This window comes from Rhyacophila brunnea, unplaced genomic scaffold, assembly GCF_057557595.1.
Source record: "Rhyacophila brunnea isolate RB1 unplaced genomic scaffold, BYU_Rbru_1.0 scaffold_110, whole genome shotgun sequence".
In the NCBI taxonomy this organism is placed as follows: domain Eukaryota; kingdom Metazoa; phylum Arthropoda; class Insecta; order Trichoptera; family Rhyacophilidae; genus Rhyacophila; species Rhyacophila brunnea.
In genome coordinates, this window is record NW_028232764.1 from 384,991 (window position 1) to 408,044 (window position 23,054).

At 25.1% G+C, this 23,054-nt stretch overlaps 1 pseudogene; it reads right to left on the reverse strand.

Annotated features, from left to right (window-relative positions):
• Positions 1-21,898: 21,898 nt before the first annotated feature.
• Positions 21,899-22,073, reverse strand: LOC147078240 (small nucleolar RNA U3; annotated as a pseudogene).
• Between the last annotated feature and the right edge of the window lie 981 nt (positions 22,074-23,054).

Below are 23,054 nucleotides of genomic sequence, written 5' to 3' on the forward strand. Positions count from 1 at the left end.
AGTTGTGAAAAATGTTTGCTGTATCGATTATTTTTGTAAATAAGCTACCAAGGTGCCAGAAAGAATTTGCAACAAAATTCTAGGCATATTAAAACATTGCATATTAAGATAAATATATTATGAAATCTCTTTAATTTCATGGACAAAGTTATCATTTGGTCATGATTTTTGATTATATAAAATTTGTGTCGTGAGAATTTATGTCTCATATTCTTTAGATTGATTGATGTTTATTTTTATACAGAATTCAATTGAATCTGAATATAAGTTGCGACATATCTTATATTTTCATATAAAACTTTCTTTTTTATACGTTTATAGTATACCAAATGGTATGTGAGAAGGTTATATGTAAAAAAATATATTTTAAAGAAGTAAATACAATATGTAAATAATGAATATATGTACATTCCTCATTTCTATATTTTCAAGAAACTAAAGTGAGTTCCTTATATCAATAAATTATATATATTTTTTACTGGATTTTAACCCTTGAAGAAAAAAAATAAAAATTTATGTTCTTTTTGAATTTTTTTCGTGGGATGAAAAAAATATTACAAATCGTTGTTACAATAGAAACGTAAACCATTTTTATGCTTTTTAATGTATTTTTAAATTTTTGTAACGTAATGATACATGGGGGTTGTTGGCCGATAATTTATTGACAAATGATATGTTTAATTTTTAATTGGAATAAAAAGTATAGGTAGCATAAAATATTATAACAAAAGTAAGCTCTAACTTTTGTTGTTTATAGCTATTAAAATTTTTTAATAATCTGTATGGTGCAACCATAGCCTTATTAAAATGAAAATTATCAAAGCCGCACCCATATAGAAAACTCTTTAGGATTCTATATATTTTATTTTGCGTTTAAATATTTTAAAAATTATATAATAAAAGCAACTGAATATTTTTTCCATCCTATATAGATAATTTAAAATTATTAATATATAAGAGTTTAATCATAATATGTGCTTCCACTTTTTTTCGAATAAATATTCTAATTTTTATTTTTATAAAATATCGTATAATTCAGTATATAAATAATGCATTAAGGTTCCGCTGCTTTAAAAATAAAAATATTGGATAATTATATAAAAATATTAGGAGAATTATAATTTTTTGCATTATAAAAAGCGTTTTATTTATTAATTAATTACGGTTTTATAATTTTAGAATTTCCCATAAAGCATAATGTGATTGATTTCTCTTAGGAAGATCATATCTATACTCTTGGCTATATCCTCTTCGATGCATGCTATTAAATTAGATTTTATTTATGTAATAATTATAATTTAGAATTTTTATAGTTGTTCAAACAAAAATTTGGATTCCGTTATAGACAATTTTGCTTGTGTATTCTTTCCAACTCATCATATTTTTAATTTCATCTGATGCTTCTTCTTCTCTGAATAATTATTAGTTCAAGTTCCTTCCTCTTCTATTGTTTGTGCGTATTTTTCTGCTCCTGTTGGAATTTATAACACCTTAATATACGATCTATGATATTTTGTAACCACTATATCCCAAGTTATACGAATACATTAAAAAAAATTAAAAAAAACAGCATCGAAAAGTTGATTTATAGGTTAATTTTACTTTCATAGATTTGTTTTTTTTTCAATAAAGCTTAACTTGTTTAGTTTCTTGTGAGCACATAGTATCTATATCTCTTTTCAATACATATTCTCTTTAATACTATTATAGATTCTCTTATTTTTATCTGTTATATAGTGTGGATGTATGTCTCGATTGTGTTTCAAAATTTGAGTTATTTCAGATAATTTAAGTGATATTGAGTTAATACATTTAACAACATAATTTTTAATATTTCCGAAAAAAATTAATTTTTATTTTTTATTAGCTGCTATCAAATCGTATTTTCCTATTTATAGTTCTATGCTATGTTTATATTGTCTATAATTGCTTAAACGTTTTCAATTAAGGAGACAGAATCTGCTTTTATCGTGTAATAATATTTTAATTGACCACTGAATATGATGAAGTGTGCATTCATTCTAGTATTCACTTTGATATTCATTAATTCATTTTTCGATTTATATTGGACTAAATATCGGCGGATTGTATTTTTTTCTATAATTGATGATATTCTATCATGAAATAAAGACATTTCACATTTAGCTATGGCAACTATTATAATCTCTAAATAGTTTTTTTTTTCATCATAATGTCAATTAAAAACTGTTTTAACTGCTTAGGTATGGTGTCAGATATTAATAATAAAATATTTTTCTATTCTTAACAAGGCAAGTAAAGCCACTTTTTTGAGTCATATTTTTCTTATTGTGGCAATTATAAAGATCCACTAAAGTCAAACGTAATATTTTTAGGACATGAAAGAGTTTTCGATTTTATTTATGCAATAAACACAAATTTTAATCTATAACAATACAAAAAATACACATTTTTAATGTTGTGTTTCGCATTTTTATTTATTTTTATCATGAACAAATTTTGTGGGCTTTATTTTTAATTTTATACATTAACACTTTTCTATAGACCCATGCTTATTCAGTCTTTAAGTTTTTTAGATGTTATAGCGTATTCTTTCAGATTTCTTCCTAAATATTTCTAAATTAATTTCTTTGAGGTGGATATTTTGATAAGTTATAAATTAATTTCTTTAAAGGTGGATCTCTTGATAAGTTTGACTATTAATTTTATTTTATATTCATTCAAAATTAATTATACTATTTAAGTTAATTTTTTCTGTCAGTGCCAGTTTTACTAAAACTAAGAATGGTATACTTAAGAATCACAAACTTTTGATTATTTTATTATATTTTTGATTTTGTATAAAGTTTGTATTATTATTTCATTTCTGATTCAATCCATTTCTTCCCGCTTTATCCTCAAGTTACAATCTTTTATATGTCAGGTATTTATGTAAATTGTTTCCATAAATTTTTCTATTCTTAAATTCGATGTAATTTTTTTTGAATTCTCGCATATTTATCACCTTCCCTGTGTTATAAAAGAACTTTACTGCTTTCAAAGTCATTAGGGTCAATTTATGTATCATTTTTTCGGTTTTTTTAGGACATTAAAATAATAAAATTAGTTAGATCTACATGTATTAATTTTTTATATGATTGATTGTTCTAGATGCTCGACATTTCGGTCTGTAGAATAGCGCATATATAGACAATACGAACAATAGATGGAATAAAACGACTTCAGTCGAATTTCCATTCATTTTTCCTTAAAAAATAATAATTAACCAATAATATATCTTAAAAATATTATCCACAAAATTTTACCGTACAAACATCAATAAATAGAGCACTATCTGAGCATTAATTTATATGAAAAGCATTATCAAAATATTGGTTTCGCTTCCCAATGATATCTAAAAGATAATTTCCTTCGAAATCTATATCTATATTTTATATCGTATTTTAATTTTCAGAAAATTTTTGCCTCAAATATTTGTGTTACCAAAACAAAATACACTCAAGAATTCTTATATATATTGGATTTTATATTTATTTTCAATCAGATAAAATCAAAAATCCTGCTGCAAATATCTATCTTAAATGAGTCTTTCTTTGTAGACTTTTTAGTCACAAAACATTACTTTTTAAAGATGCTCCTGTTTTTAATCAAGATACCAGAATTTTAATAAATATTGAATGTCTTAAGTCTGAAAATTTAAATGATAATATTACTTATTTCCAAATTATCACGAAGGGAATCTTTATGATCTTTGGTAACTTAATATTGAAAATTAACCCATAAATAAATAAATAAATTTGTGTTCAAATTATCACAACAGAGATATTTAGATGCTATTTTAATATTTTTAGTAATGAACAAATATAGACTGCACATTTATTTTAATGTAGCCGCGAAAATCATTAAGCAGGATGAAAGGAAATTTAAAACAGATAATTCATGGTTCAAATGTTTAGAATTTAGATTAATTATAGACGGTTTTTAAGGATTCGAACGTATAGAATGTACAATATATTTCTTATTTGATGAATATTCTTGGATGCTATAAAAATGAATCGTAAATTTTTTTACTGACTGTATGAACATAATAGAAATGTGTAAATATTTAAAATTTCGCGCAATGGCTTCTAAAAATCGATAAGATCTTTACGATATAATAAAGTGATGTGATTGGAAATGTTCGGAATAATTAAGATTTTATGTTGAATAATATAACCACAAAGAACCTCGAAGTCATGAACCAGATCGAGGCATGTATAAAAAACTTGGGATTGTGAAAACCCCTTGAATTAATAGTTCTCGAAAAGAGAAGAGGTATTGAAGAGGACTCGGAGAGGTGAAGATAGCCGAAAGTATAAATACACAGTAAGAACAGTGGATAAAGCAAGTTGTGTTTGAGAAAAAAAATCAAAATTAAAGCCATATAAATAAATCACAAATTGTTAAATAATATCATATAAAAATCGTATGATTTTTGAATTAATTAATACATATGTTAAATTCTATAAACCATATAAAAGAGCAAAACACTTGAACTAATAATTTTTATTAAGAGAGAATAGATATAGGTAAAGCTGTAAGGGAAGAAGAAATAGCCAAAAGTATAGATAAAATATGCACAAAAGAAACTAATCGATTTAAGCTTAAAAAAAAATTAAAGTAGCGGTAGTAAATTGGGTGTAAAATGATTATATTATGATAAATTCTCATTCTATCTCATTTTTTCATATCAAAATAACTTTTTAATACATTAAATTTTTTACGTGACTTTTATTATTTCAAAAAATCCATTCATTCAAGATTATTTTTGACAGATGGATTTATTCCTAAAATATCCTTGTCCGATAAAATAACATGTATTCCTTTTTTGTGCCATCAATTTTAAGTAAAAAAACTTCAACTGTATATTTTAAATATAAATAGGTTCATGTTTTTTTAAAATATGACTTTAAATTTTTTAATTATATCTTTTCTTTGTAAGATAAAAAATTCAAGATATGATGGTGTTTATTTCAGTTGTAATGCCAATGCCGGAAATTTTTTTCAAGGTTTTCCCGATAATGTTTCACCTAGAGAGAATATTGTTGTTATGGGAGCTCAAAGTACACAACATATAAATTCGCACCAAGGATATCCGATAATACGAGGTAATCAAAATACACACAACAGCACACTATTTATAAGCCCATGGGCGTCTAATTATCATTCTTGGAGTCATCAGAATCATAATGTCTTTAATCCCACGTTTCCCGCCGAAAATATGCCTAATATAGAGTATAAATCACAGGATCCTATTTTAGCACCGAAAATGGAAAATATATCACCAATGGAAATGGAAGTGGATTTTTTTTTCCAATGTATCAGGAACTCTAACTATATGCCTGAAAAAGTAGTTAGAAGAGATGAAGTTTTTCCTCTCTTAGAAAAAATACATAAATGCATGTCTGGTTGTGAAAATATGTCGAAAACACATAAGAATTCGAATATTTACAAACAATTCTTAAAAACTTTCATATCTCGAAGAACTAAAATAATCAAACATACCATTATTAGCTTTAAAAACTGTTTTAAAACGATGATTTTTATTAAAATAATTGAAAATAATACGATTAATTGGAAGAGTTTAAGAGTATGGAAAGATAAATTTAAATTAGGGTTGAAACGGTGTAATCACAATTTTTCCCATCTGGATATTGAAATTTATGATGTCCCAAGTGGGAAAATTAATGATATTCATTATAATATATATAGAAATAAAAAGACGAAAAAAATTGTAGCCATAAATAAATCTGCAACAGTTGAAAAAAATTTTGAATGGGGCAATGGTGTAATAATTTTACAAAATACCATAATAGAATCGGATGTTAAAATAGGAGATGATACTATTATTATGGAAAACTGTATAATAATGAATAATTCTACTATTGGAGATAATTGTATCATAAACACTAGGGTAGAAATCTCTAATTTTGTTGAAATCGGAAATAATAATATAATTATGTATCGTTGCAAAATTGGAGAAAAAATTGAAAATTCTATTGATAGAATTTTTGGATGCAAAATCTATCAAGAAAAGGAAGAAGAAAGAATAATTTATGAAATCGTAAGGGATACCTTAAAACATAGAGAAAAAACTGTAATTATCGGCAACGGAAATATATTTTCAACTAATACAAGAATATCAAACTTCAACATTATTTTTGACCATAACTATTTTTATAAATCTACTGTTCTGAATACATTTGTTTATTGTCTTTATGGAAATGTGATTCAATCGAATACAGAAATCGGTTCGTTTGCAATGTTAAGCCAACAAGACGAAGAATAAATAAAGTTAAAATAAAAAGTTATATTTTATTTTAATAAGAAGTATAAAATTTAAAGTAAATTTAATTGATGAGTAATATGCAATTATTAAATAATTTTAACATTATTTTTTGCGTCAATAAAATTAATATCTTATTTTTTTGCTAGTTAGATCAGTAATTGGCAGTAAATAAAAAAGTTAAAGTTAAAATAAAAATTATAATTTTTGTTTTATAGTTGTTATTTCTATTGATATTTGTATTAATTTCCTATGTAGGGTTAATTTGATATTATTACATATGTTTTCGTGTCTTTTCTAGAATCAATTAAAAGAAACGGTACGGTGATTAAAAAGCAAGAAATACAAAATCCAAATAAATCCGGATCATGGGGAAATAAATTGATCCTTATTTTGTGCATATTAAGTATTGCGTTAGTACAAGTGAAATTCCCTTCTACAAAAAGCATTGAGATATTATAATTGTGTAAACAGCTAGATTTAGTTAAAGTATTTATTTAAACATAAAAAATTTATTTCTGTTTGTTCAAAATATTATTATTTTTTATTTATGGCTAAATTTATGGTTATAATTTTAGTTTTTGTTCTCGAGCACAGCTTGCTTGATTCCCTGTGCCCACAGCGCATTATACTTTCGGTTATCTTCTTCTCTCCAAAGTCTTCTTAAATATCTCTCCTCTTTTCGAAACCTATTAAATCAAGGATTTTTCACAATCCAAAGGTTTGTCTGTGTGTTCAAAATAATTATATTTAATATTATTTTATTTCGAACGTCAAGTTATCGTGATTAAAACTAAGAAATAAATCAAATATACTCTTATGTGATTTTATTTAGTGCAGAATATGTTTAAACATGATATAATACTTCTTTTTTTGCCGGTAAAAAATTCAAGACAATCGAGGTATTTTCAAAAAAATTCAAATAAACACAGTGTATATCATAAAGGCCTTAGCAGAATATAAACAAAAAAAAAGGGATTTTCAAAAGCATTCATAAACCCTAGAAAAATCTAGTGCAAATTTTTTAGATAGAAAAAAACATACAAAATAGAACCTTGATCATATATTTCATTAATTATTACATTTTATTTAATATTACATATAATAAAATGATCGCATAGAAGGTAATTTTTGTCATAAAATTGAAAATATGCGTGTCTCTATTAAAGTATAAAATTCATTGTAAATATTACATATACAATATTTGGTTAACTCAATTAAGATTAATTAACACAGATATTGTATTTAAGAAAAAAATCAGCTTAAACTTGACACAAAATAGGCTTTGAAAACAATTTTAGCCTCTTAGATATCTTTTTAAAACTATTTTATCATATAATATATAAATCATGTTTATCCAAATAAATCCATATTTATTTACTTGAGCCAATTATTGCAATAAAATAAAATCGCATGGGCGCCAAATGAAAAATATTTCTTAAAAAATTACAATTTTTAATGTGATGAGAACAAAAAATTTCCATTTTTTGCAGAATTTAATTCTACTATCATATCCAAGAGTTTATTGATGAATTCATAGCCGATTGAATCACTTATAATTTGATTTTGTAATTTTGCATACATTCCTTGTTTAAAAAAAATAACGAAAATTTATAATCATTGACTATTTTTTAATCTACATAAATATATATAATTTAATCTATTTAATTACGAATAAATTGTATAAATTTTTACGTAAAAAAAATTAAAAACTGTAATTGGCAGCTTAAAAACATAGATTAAAATATAATACTTGGTTTATGCCAAAATTAGATTCGCCTGAAATAAAAACACTTTTGGTTTCAATGATCATATTTATTTTTAAATAGTAAGCAAAGACTTATAAACATCTTTATAGTTTTCAAAAGCATGGATTTTTTGTTTGACTTACTTTACGTAAGCATCAGATGAAATAATAAAAATAATTTATGGTAAATAAAGAATCCAAGCATATAACCCATTTTATATATTGAAATTACCGTAAGTCAAAGAGTTTATAAATTAAGCATTACATTTTTTTGTTCAATAATAACAATTTTGGGTGAAAAAAATATGACTTAAATCTTAAATATCATATCAAGATTTATTAATGTTTAAAAGACAGATTTAGATATCCTGAAAGATGTTTAATTCATTCCTTGACCATTTATATTGATTTCTAGTGCATCTGTATCTATATAGTTATAAAAATACCGCTAAAATCTACACATTGAAAGCTGTTTGACCTAATTCTTTAAAAATTAATCTAGAATGATTTCGAATTATTTTTTTAAAGTAAAAAATGTTTGTTTTAATTTGTAATTTGAAAAAACACTTCAGAGAAAAGTAATCCTTTTTAAAATTTATAAATACATCGTTTAAGAAAACACAAATAATCAAATTTTTGAATCAACATAATTTTTTTGGCATTTATATGCTTAATAAACCATTTTGATCACAGAGTCAACGGATGTGCTTTTTAAAGTATGGAATTTATAATTACATAGCCCTTAAACACACTCGATTCACATCAGCATAAATTACAAATCAAGTAAAAAATACACTTTTAAATATTCACTGTAGGTATCCATGAAAATTAAAGTTCATTTATGCATATTTTTATTTATAACTGATAAAATATATCGATTTCTAAAAATTTGCACTAATGCAATATTAAGGAGCATGAAATCTATTAGATCCAGCATAGTAATTCATAACAAGCACAATTTAGGCTATTTCTTTGTTTTTAATGGCTTTTGAAAAAATAAAAGGTATTTTTGCCATGTATAATTTTTAGATAGGTCTTAAAGGGTTCATACGCGTAATCACATCATATACAAATTAAAATCCCATAGATTCCCGTGAGATGTATTGGAATCTAAATTACGATGAATAAATTGATCTATAATGGTCGAATATACATGTTTATACAATAATAACTATCAATTTAATAACTTAAAAGCGATTTAATTTCTTTTAAAACAAATAAACCATAAAATGTTATGTCTGATCATTCAAAATCATCAGAAAAAATGGTTTCAAACATCTATTAGGCAATATAATTTAGTATCTTAATAGAACTAATTTCCATTTTTTTCATTTAAACGGCTAACTGTTATTATGCGATGGTGCATTAAAAATAATTAAAGATTCTTTTGGTGATCATAAATTTTAAATTAATTAAAATATTCATCATAATCCAAGTGAAGAGTATATAGCCAAGAGTAAAGATATGATGTGCTCAAGGTGAATAAATCACGTAACGCATAAAAGTAAATCTAAAATCCCGATTTTAAAATTAACCCATAATCAAATATTTCTTTTAACTCCCCCTAAATGTATTTAATATAAATATTTATAATTTATTACTTTAGTAAGTTCGCTTTATACTTATAGAACCATTTTTTAACTGTTGCATCTCTCTTTGAGACTCCTGCAGCACTTATTTTCACCCGTAATCACCGTGGATTAGGCCTTTTTTCATAGGAAGCAGTCATTATGTGGAGGGAATAAGATTCTGTCTACTGTTCATCGCTAAGAGTTACAAGCTACAACCACACTCTACACTTACCTATATCCTTGCGGAACGGTGTAGGATCCTTTTCTCACACTGGTGGAACAGTTCAACGGCTTACACAGCAGCCTCCTATTTCTCAAAACTTGTCAATACTCTATGGTTTATTTTTTACTTTATCCCTGAGCGCCTCCTTTAGGTATTTGTCTTTAGAGTAAATTCGTATGACAAATTATAGGGGTAGAGGGAATGGAACCCGTGACTACTCATAAAAGCGCCAAATTGTAAATCACTGTATCATACCACCCCGTTAACATAAATTTATTATTTAATTATTTTTTAAAAGATAGTCAGACTCGTTTTTTTAAGTACAAATATCACAAGAAATAAATATTAATTTTACTTTTTGTCGTTTCACGCAATGAAAAATTCATATTAATTTCTGACCAAGTTCCTTCTATTGTGTTGGTAATTACACGGGTTCTAGAATCTAAAAAATATTTGAAGCGATAAATTTTTTGATGCCATGCGAACCCGTTTTTAAGATAACTATACTCTTTCCTAGTATAAAAATAGATAAGGCGGTCTTTATTCTTTAAATTTTCCATCTTATATTGCAACCTCTATTTCAATCAGCTTTTAAAAAACAGCTAGCAAACCATCCATTCCCAAAAACATTCAATCATACAAAATACCTATTAATTGTAAAGAAAATATCTTTTATAATATTTTACTTTTCAAATTTAGTGCCATCTATTTCTTTTATTTGAGATGCAGAACCCATCTCTTCTAATTTCTCATGATATATGGTATTAAAATATGTGATATATTCACCCTTAGTTGCCAACCACTTTTTTTGTCTAGCTCACAAACATAGTATAAAAAATAAAAAGTCGATTTCTACATAAATAGCACCCGAATTCATTATGATTTTACATTATTCAGTCTAGACTTATAAAATATACTATTTAAAAATACTGAATATTTAAGAACTATATGATTCATAACATTTTATCATCACAGCTTTGCAATTTATTTCTATTTTTAAGCAATATTTATTTGCTGATTTTTACTCTTTATTTGTATAAATTATCAATAATCGATTTAAGTTCTATTGTCTATAAGTTTTTGTAGAGTATTTTTTAGGGCCGAAATAATTGATAATTGGCATAGTCGAAATAAACAGGATCTACCATGCTCTTAATTAAAAGTATCACAATTTTTTTCTATTATAAGAATAACACGGACACCCATCCTATAAAATATTACTTTTTTAGCTGGTTTTTTACATCTGATTTTATATCATTTTAAATTAAAATTGATTATGCTATCGCCACTATTCTATTGATTTTTTTTTTGATTTTGCGTTTTTATATGGGCATGCTTTAATTCAGTAGTTTCCAGAAGGAATTTATTGAAGATGAAAATTTATTTCGACATAATGGATACATAAGAACCTGAATTTATTCTAAGTCTCGGAAAATTTAACAGCAACAGAATAAGGATCAGATGTAGACTCATCGCCATATATTTATAATCATACAGTTGAAAAACCAAATACAATATTTATCAATAAATATTCACGAAAAAACACTTAATCTATAAATAAGTTGCAATCAATCAATCAACACATAACCTTAATAAACTGTTTATAGACCCTTATATAACATATGTGTTGATCTATTCGAATTTAATGGCGGAGTATAGGTTCACAAGCTACGCAAAGATAGGAAAAGCATTCAAATTATTAGATTATCATTGACAATTCTAAATTAAATTCGGATTTTAAAAACTTAAAAAGGGGATTTTATACATAAATTTGAAATAATGAACACAATAAGTTTATTTTTATGCACTTTGTTTGAGCTTTAATTTTAAAGCTGCCATTAAAACTTATATGCGAATACGGTATTAGAAGAATATTATACGACCGGTGTAATTTTAAATGAAAAGAAAATTGATCAGAAAATTTATCCCCGTCGGAAATATATATTTTTATTATTTAAAAAAAAAAGATTGAAACAGAAAATATGAGACTGGCAGATAATTTTTATCGTATTTATAATTAACCAAAAATTATAAATGTTTAGACAAGATGTGAATTAAACAAAAAAAATCCAGAATATAATAAACATAAAAAAATAACTATTAGTTATGGATGACATTTATGAGTTTGTAGTTTCTCGGTTTTAAAAAAATAATTATCAGAAAGGTGCTTTTTATAAGTTTAGATGACTTATAAAATTTATTTTGCATCTTCTATACGGATGGTAGGTACACCAATCGCGAAATACCGTTATGTTTATATATTATTAGAAGAACTTAAAAATAAATAATCATAAGATTTCTAGCACATGTAGAATAATTTCAGAACGTTGATAAAAAAATGGTAAGCATCCGCAAGATTTTTAAGATTGATGAAACAGGCCTTAGTCATCTATTGTATTATATAGAGGTAGCGCTCCATCAAAATAAACATACGCTTTAGGTATCGTTGAGTATGCTATCTCATAACTGGAGGCACTGCATTAGTCACCTATAATAAGAAAGAAACGACACTAATTCCAATAATATTAGACAAGTTAATACCAAAAAGTTTTGATTTTTGGAGAGCACAACTCACGCTGTAAACTTAACGAACTAGGATTTATTAATCATACAGTATGACACACGAGAGTGTTTGTAAATTTTGAGGCGGGAGTAAACACCCAGGCTGTTGAATCATTCAATAATGAAGTCAAATAAGAAACAAGAGAGGGAGTATTCAATTCGAAAAGACCTTAATTTTCATAAATATTTTATATGAAAGTTAATCATAAGGTACTAAGATTTACAAAAATATGAAAAATGTTAAGAATTTAAGATTATTGATTTCTAATTTTTTACAATTTACCTTAATACGTTTTTGATTTGATTTTTAATTTTACTTCTAAATTTTAATTAAATCTTAACTTAATCGCGTTGTAGATTTATCAGTGTTTGTGATTAAAATTCCATGTATATAATTTTTTATTTATGAGTTAAGTTTTTTTATCAATTTTTTCTATTTAGACGTGGTCAGCCCATTTGGAATATTGAACAACTCCTTGATACATCTTTTGACACCCTCCACTGATCCATCTTATCAACTGATCTTCTTCTCTCAAATGAGATGAGTTCAAGTGCCTTACTAAGTGTGAAATCTTGCATGTATGCTTCTACTTCGTCTGATAATTCCATTCTACTCTATAAATTAGAGTTTAAAATTTAATAAAATTTTGTAAAAACAGTGATAATGTTTTATTAAATATGCCCTTGTTTGTTTGTCCCTCAGTTGTAATAAATAGATAGAGGATTAAGTAAATTATATGAAAATATAATGTTGTAATTCAATAATTTTCGTATTACGGCCATATCCATATAAAATTACCGGAACCCGTCAGATCTCCGAAGTCAAGAATATGAGAGCTGTGTGATTACTTAAGCGAGCGATCATTCGGGAAAGCACGGTGCTGTACTTTTTTTATTGGTCAAAACTTTGTACAAGTCATTTTAATTTTTTAAAATATATAGTACGATTTATTATAGAATTCAATACATTTCTTTCACCTCAATGGTAATCCTTTTTTTGTTTTTCATCTTTTAAAACTTACCATGGCGTAGCATAGAAGTTACATTGGTACATAAGAAAATAAAAATATCTGCCATAAATAACTACATAGATGTCAATCTATATAATATTTAATTTTTTTATTTCTAAGCGCATCACTCTTGATCATGAAGTATATATGGCAATAGAAGCTAGAAATTATAATATTATTTTTGTCACTTTTTATATATAAGTAGCTATGTCTGTTAGTGCCAAACCAAGTCTTTTAAATCCTTGAAAGAATTTAAACGAATTTCACATTACAATCTTTTTATTAAAGGTATATTTTAGATTTCACGCAATTCGGCGAGAAAATAGAATTATGTTCATAAAGCCCTCAAAATACATTTTTTAAAAAAAATTAGTATCTTACTTCTCATTCATCGCATCAGAAAAAAAACAAATTTATATAAATCAATTTATGAACTTTAAATATCTTTTTGCATATTTTTTTCCTATCATACAAAAAGATTGAAATATAGTTTTTATTCAGAAAATGGTAGCAACATTGCTTCTATACAAATAACCCAAAACTTTTCATCATTTTTTTATATATAAATAAAAACATGTATAAATCCCAAAATATAATCCGGTAATAAAAATTTCACAATTTTTCTTTTCACGGAATATTAACTCAAAAAAAAACTTGGTAAAGTAATCTTATAAAATCCATGCAATGTGATAAATATGAACTTTACAAAAAAAGTTTAATTTATGATTGACGTGGTTTTTGCGTTTCTATTTATATCAGTATTTTCTTTAAATTTTTTTGCTGTATTTTTCAACATTACACTTCTCACAATCATTACTGTTTTAATGTGGTATTCATATTTCTCTAGTTTCTAAATATAAATAAATTAGATACTTGTACAGCTCAATGTTTTTTTTAATCAAGGACGTCTTGTCATAGAGTGGCGATACTTTAGTAGTGTTAATTTTCGGCTTATATTCTTCAATTTCTAGAAATCAAGGTTCGAATTCATGCTCCATATGATAATTGATAAGTCACCAAAACTAATAATTAATGTTGCCAACCTGGGTATACTTCAAACACAGTTAAAATACCCCCACTGTTAAAGAGATCCTTTAACTTTAAAAAGACAATTGATGGGCGCAGAGACAAATTAAATCTATTTCTGAACAATATTACAAGTAATATAAATCACTATGGACATGTTGGGGATGTTTTCCTTCAGCGGTGAATCGATTGGTGGCGCAAAATCGTAAATCCTTTTCAGACTTTTCACATGGATTCCTTCTCTATTCATAAATTTTTTATACTAATCTCGCAACTTTCATTTTCTATAAAAAAACAAAAGGTTAACAGGGCTATTTACGAGACAAAAAAACAAGGTATATAGGAGTTGGATTCGGTAGAAACCTCTAGCGGATATCTTTTTTCAAATGTGGCTGGTTTACAATACTCCAATTAGATATTTAGAAATAGAACAATAAAAACACCTGAAAATGTTCATAATGATGTAGTAACGCTAATGAGTAAAAAGGTTTATAATAAAAATAGTATTTGATAGATCATTCCAGTGATAATTAAGCAAATAATTGTTCGATAAAATCGTTTTCGGGTGTGATGTAAAGGTGATATAGATAATGAAAAGGGTGTTTTGAAATTTTATAAAGGAAAAATTATATTTAAAGTTTTATATTATTGGGATAAATTATAAAATAATGCAGGTAAATAGCGATATGAAAAAAATTACAAATAAAAAATTGAAAATATTTTTTATTATGCATAAAAAAATAGTTTTAAAATATGAACAATTGAGATTTAGACAAAGAGATAATGCTTTTATTGTCAAAAATATGCTGACTCAATAGAATGTACTGTTTTTATTTATATTTAACAAAATTGTAGAGCAAGAAATAATTCATCTTGATGATGATATTTGACTCGGATTAAGTTTTTTTTCCAAAGTAATTATTTATAAAATTTAATTCAAATATGTAGATATAATACATCACCGTGTGTTACAGTAATAAGAGGAGATTAAGAGATCTTTTGATAATCGATGAAAAGGAGGCGGTAAATAACTTAGAAAAAAAAACATATAAAGAGATAATTTAACCTCAACTACAAATTCTAAATGATAATTAAAAACTATGGTGTTAGATTTTAAATAATCATGAATATAATTGTGCACAATGATATATTTTTAAAGTCCCATGTAAAAGGTGCAATATAAAATAATTATTTACAGTTACAAAACCATCAAAAATTTAGAATATAAGTTATCTGAAAGTTGAATACCTTTTAGCTACAGAACAGAAAGTACTAATATTAGAAACAGGACAACGTTTTAAAGGAAAATTTTATGAGTTCAATGCTGTATTAATGTAGACTATGACCTGTTATGAAAGTTGGATGGTGATCAATGTATGAATGTGCTAATTATTGATATGGTGTGCTAGTGTTGCAAAAATTAGACCAATATTTCATAAAATTCAATGGATTTTTACATTTAGGTTGAATAAGATATGATCTAAAAAAATGCAAATTCGAACATACTACTAAGAATATTAAAATTTTTAATGCAAGAACAAATGCCAAAGGTAATTTAATTATTGATAAAAATGAAATGGCGTAAATTTAAAAACATGGTAAGATTATAGACTCATGATTCTATGAAGTAAAAAAATAGTAAACGAAATTTTTAAAAGAGTTAGGGGAACAAATATTTTATGCCAATAGTTGTTGGTAAAAATAGATGACGATTATATAAAGGCATAACAATAGAAAATAATTAGCTCGGTGTAAAATAAATAAAACGAAATTAAAAATAGACAATATTGGTTATAGGAAAGAACAAATTGCATGGAAAGATACTTCAAACATAGTTTTTATAGTGGTGATATTGCATTTGTATTATTTTTAAGTAGTTAGGTTGAAGCTCGTTATGTTTCGCTTACATAAATTGATTTGATTTTTATAATATTAAACATTGTAGTAAGCTTCTAAAAAAATAAAAAAGGTATGGTATGAAAAATTATAAATAATATAATAAATTGATGTGTGTGTCGCTTTTTTTATTTCTTATCACCATAAAACACACGAGATAGGGAGTAATATTAATTTTCGTTCTATTATACTCAGATATTAGCTGCACTTCATGGGCCCCGTCAATCATGTTAGATGATTACCCATATTCATATTAAAACCGCATTTTGAGTCAACACTTGTAAATTTTTAGCTATAATTTTAATCAAAAGTATGTTTAATCAACGAGCCAAATCTTTAGTTATAATTTTAGTTTTTGTTCACGAGCACAACTAGCTTGATACCCTGTGCACACAGCGTATTTATACTTTCGGTTATCTTCTCCTCTCCAAAGTCTTCTTCAATACCTCTCCTCCTTCTGAGAATTATAAATTACCATAATTGATCAATAAATCTATTCAAATATCTTGAGTCTCAAACCTGTGTTTTAAGATAAAATCAAATTTTATTTATTAGATGATTTTAATAGGGCTTACAACATCTAATTGAATAAAACACAGTACATCCTGGATCGCTGATTTATAATAATACTTGTGCCGTATTATTCAATTCACAATCATTTTCTGCGTTTATTCACCTTATTATGACTTAGAGTTTCTTAAGTCACTTAATTTTTTTTGCGTATTTAGTCTGTATCTTCGATTGTTTTTATTCCTTATGTTGAAAAAAATATTTACTGGGATTGAATCTTGATTCAACCTGCTTGTTATTAATTCAATAAGTTTTATATAAGAAATCGCTGAAAGTCATCTTTTATCTTATTATTAAACAAGAATATGATAAATTAATCTTGGATATTAATAACCTTTTAATAAAATTTTAGCAAAATAAATATATTTTAATTTTTATCATTGCTAGCTGTTTTCTTTAGTAGATTTCTAAGCCAAAATTTGATTGCGATATCTAAAAAACAAATGACAACAATAATTTAAATTTTGAATCATCAAAAAAAATTCCATAGCAACTTTGAAGCAATAAATTTCTTGAATTTTTTCTAATAAAGTCTGAGCATACATTTTTTATTTTGTACCATGTTTACGTATAATATACAGAAAAGCATTATATTTTCTTATGTTACTAAATTTCCAAAATGTATGCCCTTTTTGCCCATTATGAAAAAACGCAAGGAAATATACTTTTAAAAAATATTTCGTGATTTTTTTTTCGTAATTTTAGATCACTTGAAATTTAACATCTATATAACAGGTGCATCTGTTAAATTTTATCATAAAAGTTAAAAAATAAAATTAGCAAAAATAAAAAGCGATATTAGTTGATAATTCTTGAAGAAAAGGTATTTTATAACACATGAAACTGAACTATAAAATTTTTTAGCTTTTACTTGCAATATTTAACATTACACAGAAATAAAGGGAAATTAACTTCGTATTAAAAACTTAAATGGTCATCCTAACAATTATTTTAAAAAATTGAAGATCTTTTGAGCTTAAAATAAAAATAACGTTGTTTTATCTAGATTCTAAGTGTTCATGCTATAAAAATTAAAGAAAAAAATCCCGATTAGCAAAATACGATATTTATAAATATTGCGCTAGAATCACAGTGCTTCACAAAATTTTAAATTAAAATGATAATAAAATATCTAAATACAAAAAAAAATCTCAACCCTTTAAATATAATAAATTTTTATTCCAAGGTATTATTGTATTTTTTATTTATGTTAATATCATGAATTAAAACTCTCGGTTCTTCAGAGTAAATAAAATATATAACATAATAAAAATGTCATCCTAAAAGAAGGGCGAATAGGATCGAATATAATAGAATACTAATTTTAGAGCCCCAAATCATGATATAATATAAAATATACAATTTTAATCAGATTTGGATCCATAAATGAAGTCTAAATTTATTCTTAAATAATAAAAAAATTAATTCAAAGTGTATTATATTGAACAAATCGAAATATAGGATTCTTTTTGCATAAATGCCTATAATATGGTTATCTAATTCAATTATTCTATTATGCTGATAAATAAGAATCTTAGGCAAGATGATATGTGCAAAACACATATAAGTTTTTATTATCAAAAGAAGATAATCCTTATGCTGTTTATTTACAGCATTGTTTCTACTCATAGATAGATAAAATGAAGAAAGTTATGTAGTTTGAAATAATGAAAAAATATAATATAATTAAATTGATTTCAAGTTTATTTTTGTAATTGAAGATGTTATTAATATTAATATAAAGATATATTTCTTTTCATATAAGAGATTATTTAAAATATTTTATTTATAGTTTTAATAATTATCAAGCTATTCAAAAAGATTATAAACAGATTCGCTCGATGCAGACAATGAACTAGTTTTTAGTTTGATTTTTTATAAAATTGTGAAAAATGTTTGCAGTATCGATTATCCTTGTAAATAAGCTACCAAGGCGTCTGATAGATTTCCCATAAAATTTTAGATAGCTTATATTGTAAATTTTGATAAATTAATTATGAAATCTCTTTAATTTCATGGACATGGTTATCATTTGGCCATGATTTTTGATTATATAAAATTTGTGTCGTGAGAATTTATGTCACATATTCTTTAGATTGATTAATGTTTATTTTTATAGAGAATTCAATTGAATCTGAATTAAAGTCGCGACATATCTTATATTTGCATATAAAATTATCTTTTTTATACGTCTAGAGTGTACCGAATGGCATGTGAGAAGGTTATATTTAAAAAAAATATTTTAAAGAAATAAATACAATATATAAATAATATATATACGTACATGCCGCATTTCTATATTTACGAGAAACTAAAGTGAGCTTCCTATATCAATAAATAATATATATTTTTACTGGATTTTAACCCTTGAAGAAAAAAAATAAAAATTTATGTTCTTTTTGAATTTTTTTCGTGGGATGAAAAAAATCTTACAAATCGTTGTTACAATAGAAACGTAAACCATTTTTATGCTTTTTAATGTATTTTTAAATTTTTGTAACATAATGATACATGGGGGTTGTTGGCCGATAATTTATTGACAAACGATATGTTTAATTTTTAATTGGAATAAAAAGTATAGGTAGCATAAAATATTATAACAAAAGTAAGCTCTAACTTTTGTTGTTTATAGCTATTAAAATTTTTTAATAATCTGTATGGTGCAACCATAGCCTTATTAAAATGAAAATTATCAAAGCCGCACCCATATAGAAAACTCTTTAGGATTCTATATATTTTATTTTGCGTTTAAATATTTTAAAAATTATAAAATAATAAAAGCAACTGGGTATTTTTTCCATCCTAGATAGATAATTTAAAATTATTAATATATAAAAGTTTAATCATAATATGTGCTTCCACTTTTTTTCGAATAAATATTCTAATTTTTATTTTTATAAAACATCGTTCGATTCAGTATATAAATAATGCATTAAGGTTCCGCTGCTTTAAAAATAAAAATATTGGATAATTTTATAAAAATATTAGGAGATTTATAATTTTTTGCATCATAAAAAGTGTTTTATTTATTAATTAATTACGGTATTTTAATTTTAGAATTTCCTATCAAGCATAATGTGATTGTTTTCTCTTAGGAAGATCATATCTATACTCTTGGCTATATCCTCTTCGATACATGCTATTAAATTAGATTTTATTTATGTGTTAATTATAATTTAGAATTTCTATAGTTGTTCGAACAAAAATTTGGATTCCATTATAGACAAATTTGCTTGTGTTTTCATAGAACCTCATCATATTTACAATCTTTTTCGATGCTTCTTCTTATCTGAATAATAATTAGTTCAGTTCCTTCCTCTCCTATTGTTTGTGCGTATGTTTCCGCTTCAGTTGGCAGTCCTAATTCTTTATTATACGACTTATGATATTTTGTAACATGCTAAAAAAGATTTATTTAATTATAATAGAAATTTTACTTTTTTTAGCTCTATAATTATTTCCATATATTAATTTTAGACATTAAATATCACAATTAATATATAATTTATTATATAGTATATAGCATCTTTTGGATATCTTTAATCGTATCGGAGTCATAGAAACAAAATTTTATCTGTTCATTATAATTAACTTTGATCTATATATAAAAATCAATTCTGACATGTGAAGCAAATTATTTAGTAAATACGAAAAGCTATGCTATGTCGCAATATATACTAATGATAACGCCTAAGTGTAAAAAAATTGAATTTGTTTATTATAGCTGTTTCAAACATTTATTTTCCACCATTAAAAAGAGCGTTATAAGAAGTAATTTTTTTACGTGAATTATATAATACAGGGCTCTAGGTTCTAATTTTCGTTTAATATGGTAAGAAATAGTTTAAAAAAAAATTGGGCATATATTATTTTCTGTGGTTGAAAATAGTTATATACTCGTAATAAAACAAAAACATAGTCTTGCAATAGTAGGAATTGGATGTAAAAATTTATACGAAATATTAATTTTATTTGCCAACGTGAACTTTAAATAATATACTCAAATGTTTGCCTTTGATATTATGGATACCTTTTCATACTGCAAATCATCTTTAGGAATAAAAACAAGAAGTATATTTTTAATTCCAATTTTAGTTTCCAATTCGGGTTTACTTCCTTTTTTCAGAGAAAGAAGTGGTATTTTAAAATAGTCACAAAACAATGGTAAATGCTGGAATATGATTTGGTGATGTGTATCATTATTGCAAACAAACAATATTCCTTCTTTTATAAAATTATTACTTTCAAAATATTTCATCATTTGGTTATAGCTAACTATTTTCTTGTTGCTTTTGGTGATACAGTTTATTATTTTGGAGTGCATATTACCGTATAGAATTTCAATCTCAAAGAAATCCAACGTAAATGTCCTTTTAACCATTCAAAATGGGGATTTAACTATACAGATTTTTTATCTTGAAAGCATTTAGAATATTACAATTAAATAAACAATTTACTGGATATCGAATGACATTTAAAACAAATTTTAAATAGAATTTTATTTATTTGGGAGCTAAAAAAAAATTGAAATTTAAGTAAAGGACATCAAAATCTAGAATGTGTTTTAATAATTATGCTTTGAATGGACGATAATACTCAAAAATATAGACTTTTTATGATTTATGTAAGCCAACAAAGAAACATGAGGTTGAATCTTTTGATTTCCAACACTTTATTCAGATTTATTAAATCAATGGAGATAAACTAAGAAATAAATTTTCATGTGATTTAAGCCTCTTCATGAAGGTGATTATAATAATCAATGGTAAGATGATATTAATCATTGATTTGGTAAAGATAATATTCTAAAGTGCTTTACGAATCAATGAAGCACAGCACTTATTAAATTTTCAAAGCATAGTAAAATGAATATTCAGTGAAATCATGTAATTTTGGCGGTTAACAGATTATTTATGAAAGACTAATACTACTTAATGTGATGTATTGTGCGTGATCATCAAATACAATTGCAAAAAATTAATTAAAGAGACTAGTCAGAACACAGCAGTATGTAGTCAAACGACCGAACGATCATTAAGAGAATAAATCCCGGTTTCTGTTCAATACATCTGTCACTGTTCATCATTCTAGACGTGTGTGGCAAAAATCATAGATTTTGCTGATGTGAATTTACTAAACAAAAGATTCTGAATAGTAAAGACTACATAGGGTAGAAAAATTAAAATTATTTATCGATTTTTAAAATATGGTTCCAAATATAATTAAGAAAATTCCGGAAAAATATATAGCACTATGAAATGAATTTTAGTAATAGTAAAATTAAAGCTAGTTGAAGGCTTTGTAGTATATTAATTTAAATACTATTTATCATACATAAAACTTTTAAAGTATCTGTATTCATATAATAAAATAAAATTTTATATTCATAGTAAGGGAATTATATCATTTATGTAAGATTCGTTTTTGAAATTAATAAATAAAGCACACGAAAAGTTAACCTATGATAATAGTCGTAAATTTTGAACATAAAAATACATTTAAGATTGGTAAGGATTTTGACGCGGTTAGTCAATGTCAAAATTTCTACAGTGAAACATAAGTAACAAGCTATACCTATCTTTCAAATATAGTTTTTCTTATGTCTAATATATAAAAAGTAATAAATTAGAATGCGTTTTTGAATATCAATAAAAAAAACATAAATTTTTTCTATTTTATTTTGTATTCAGCATCCTCGACCTTTTAAAATATAAATTTGCGGTGTTTTATCATCACTTTTATCGCAAAACAAAACACAAACAATCACTAAAATATGAGTAAGCGATGCAATGAAAACAAAATATTCACAAATCTTTAATATAATCAAAAAATAGTGCATGAGATTATACTTTGACTTGAAATTTTACAAAAATTAAGATAAAATCACAATATGAGCTGAATATGAATTTTAAAAGGGCAGGGCGCTTTGATTCAACCGCACCAATTGGTTAAAAGCTTAAGGAAATATCCTATCATAACAATAGTTGCTTCGATTACATGCATTTGTATTCGGGAATCGATTCAAGTTGTTTCAATGCCATAATCAAATGTATTCTTAAAAGATGGTAACTATATTTTGCCGTGGGTCCACCTATTGGTGTTTTTTGTATGCCTTGGATGAAGGCTGCATTAACAGTCATCTTGT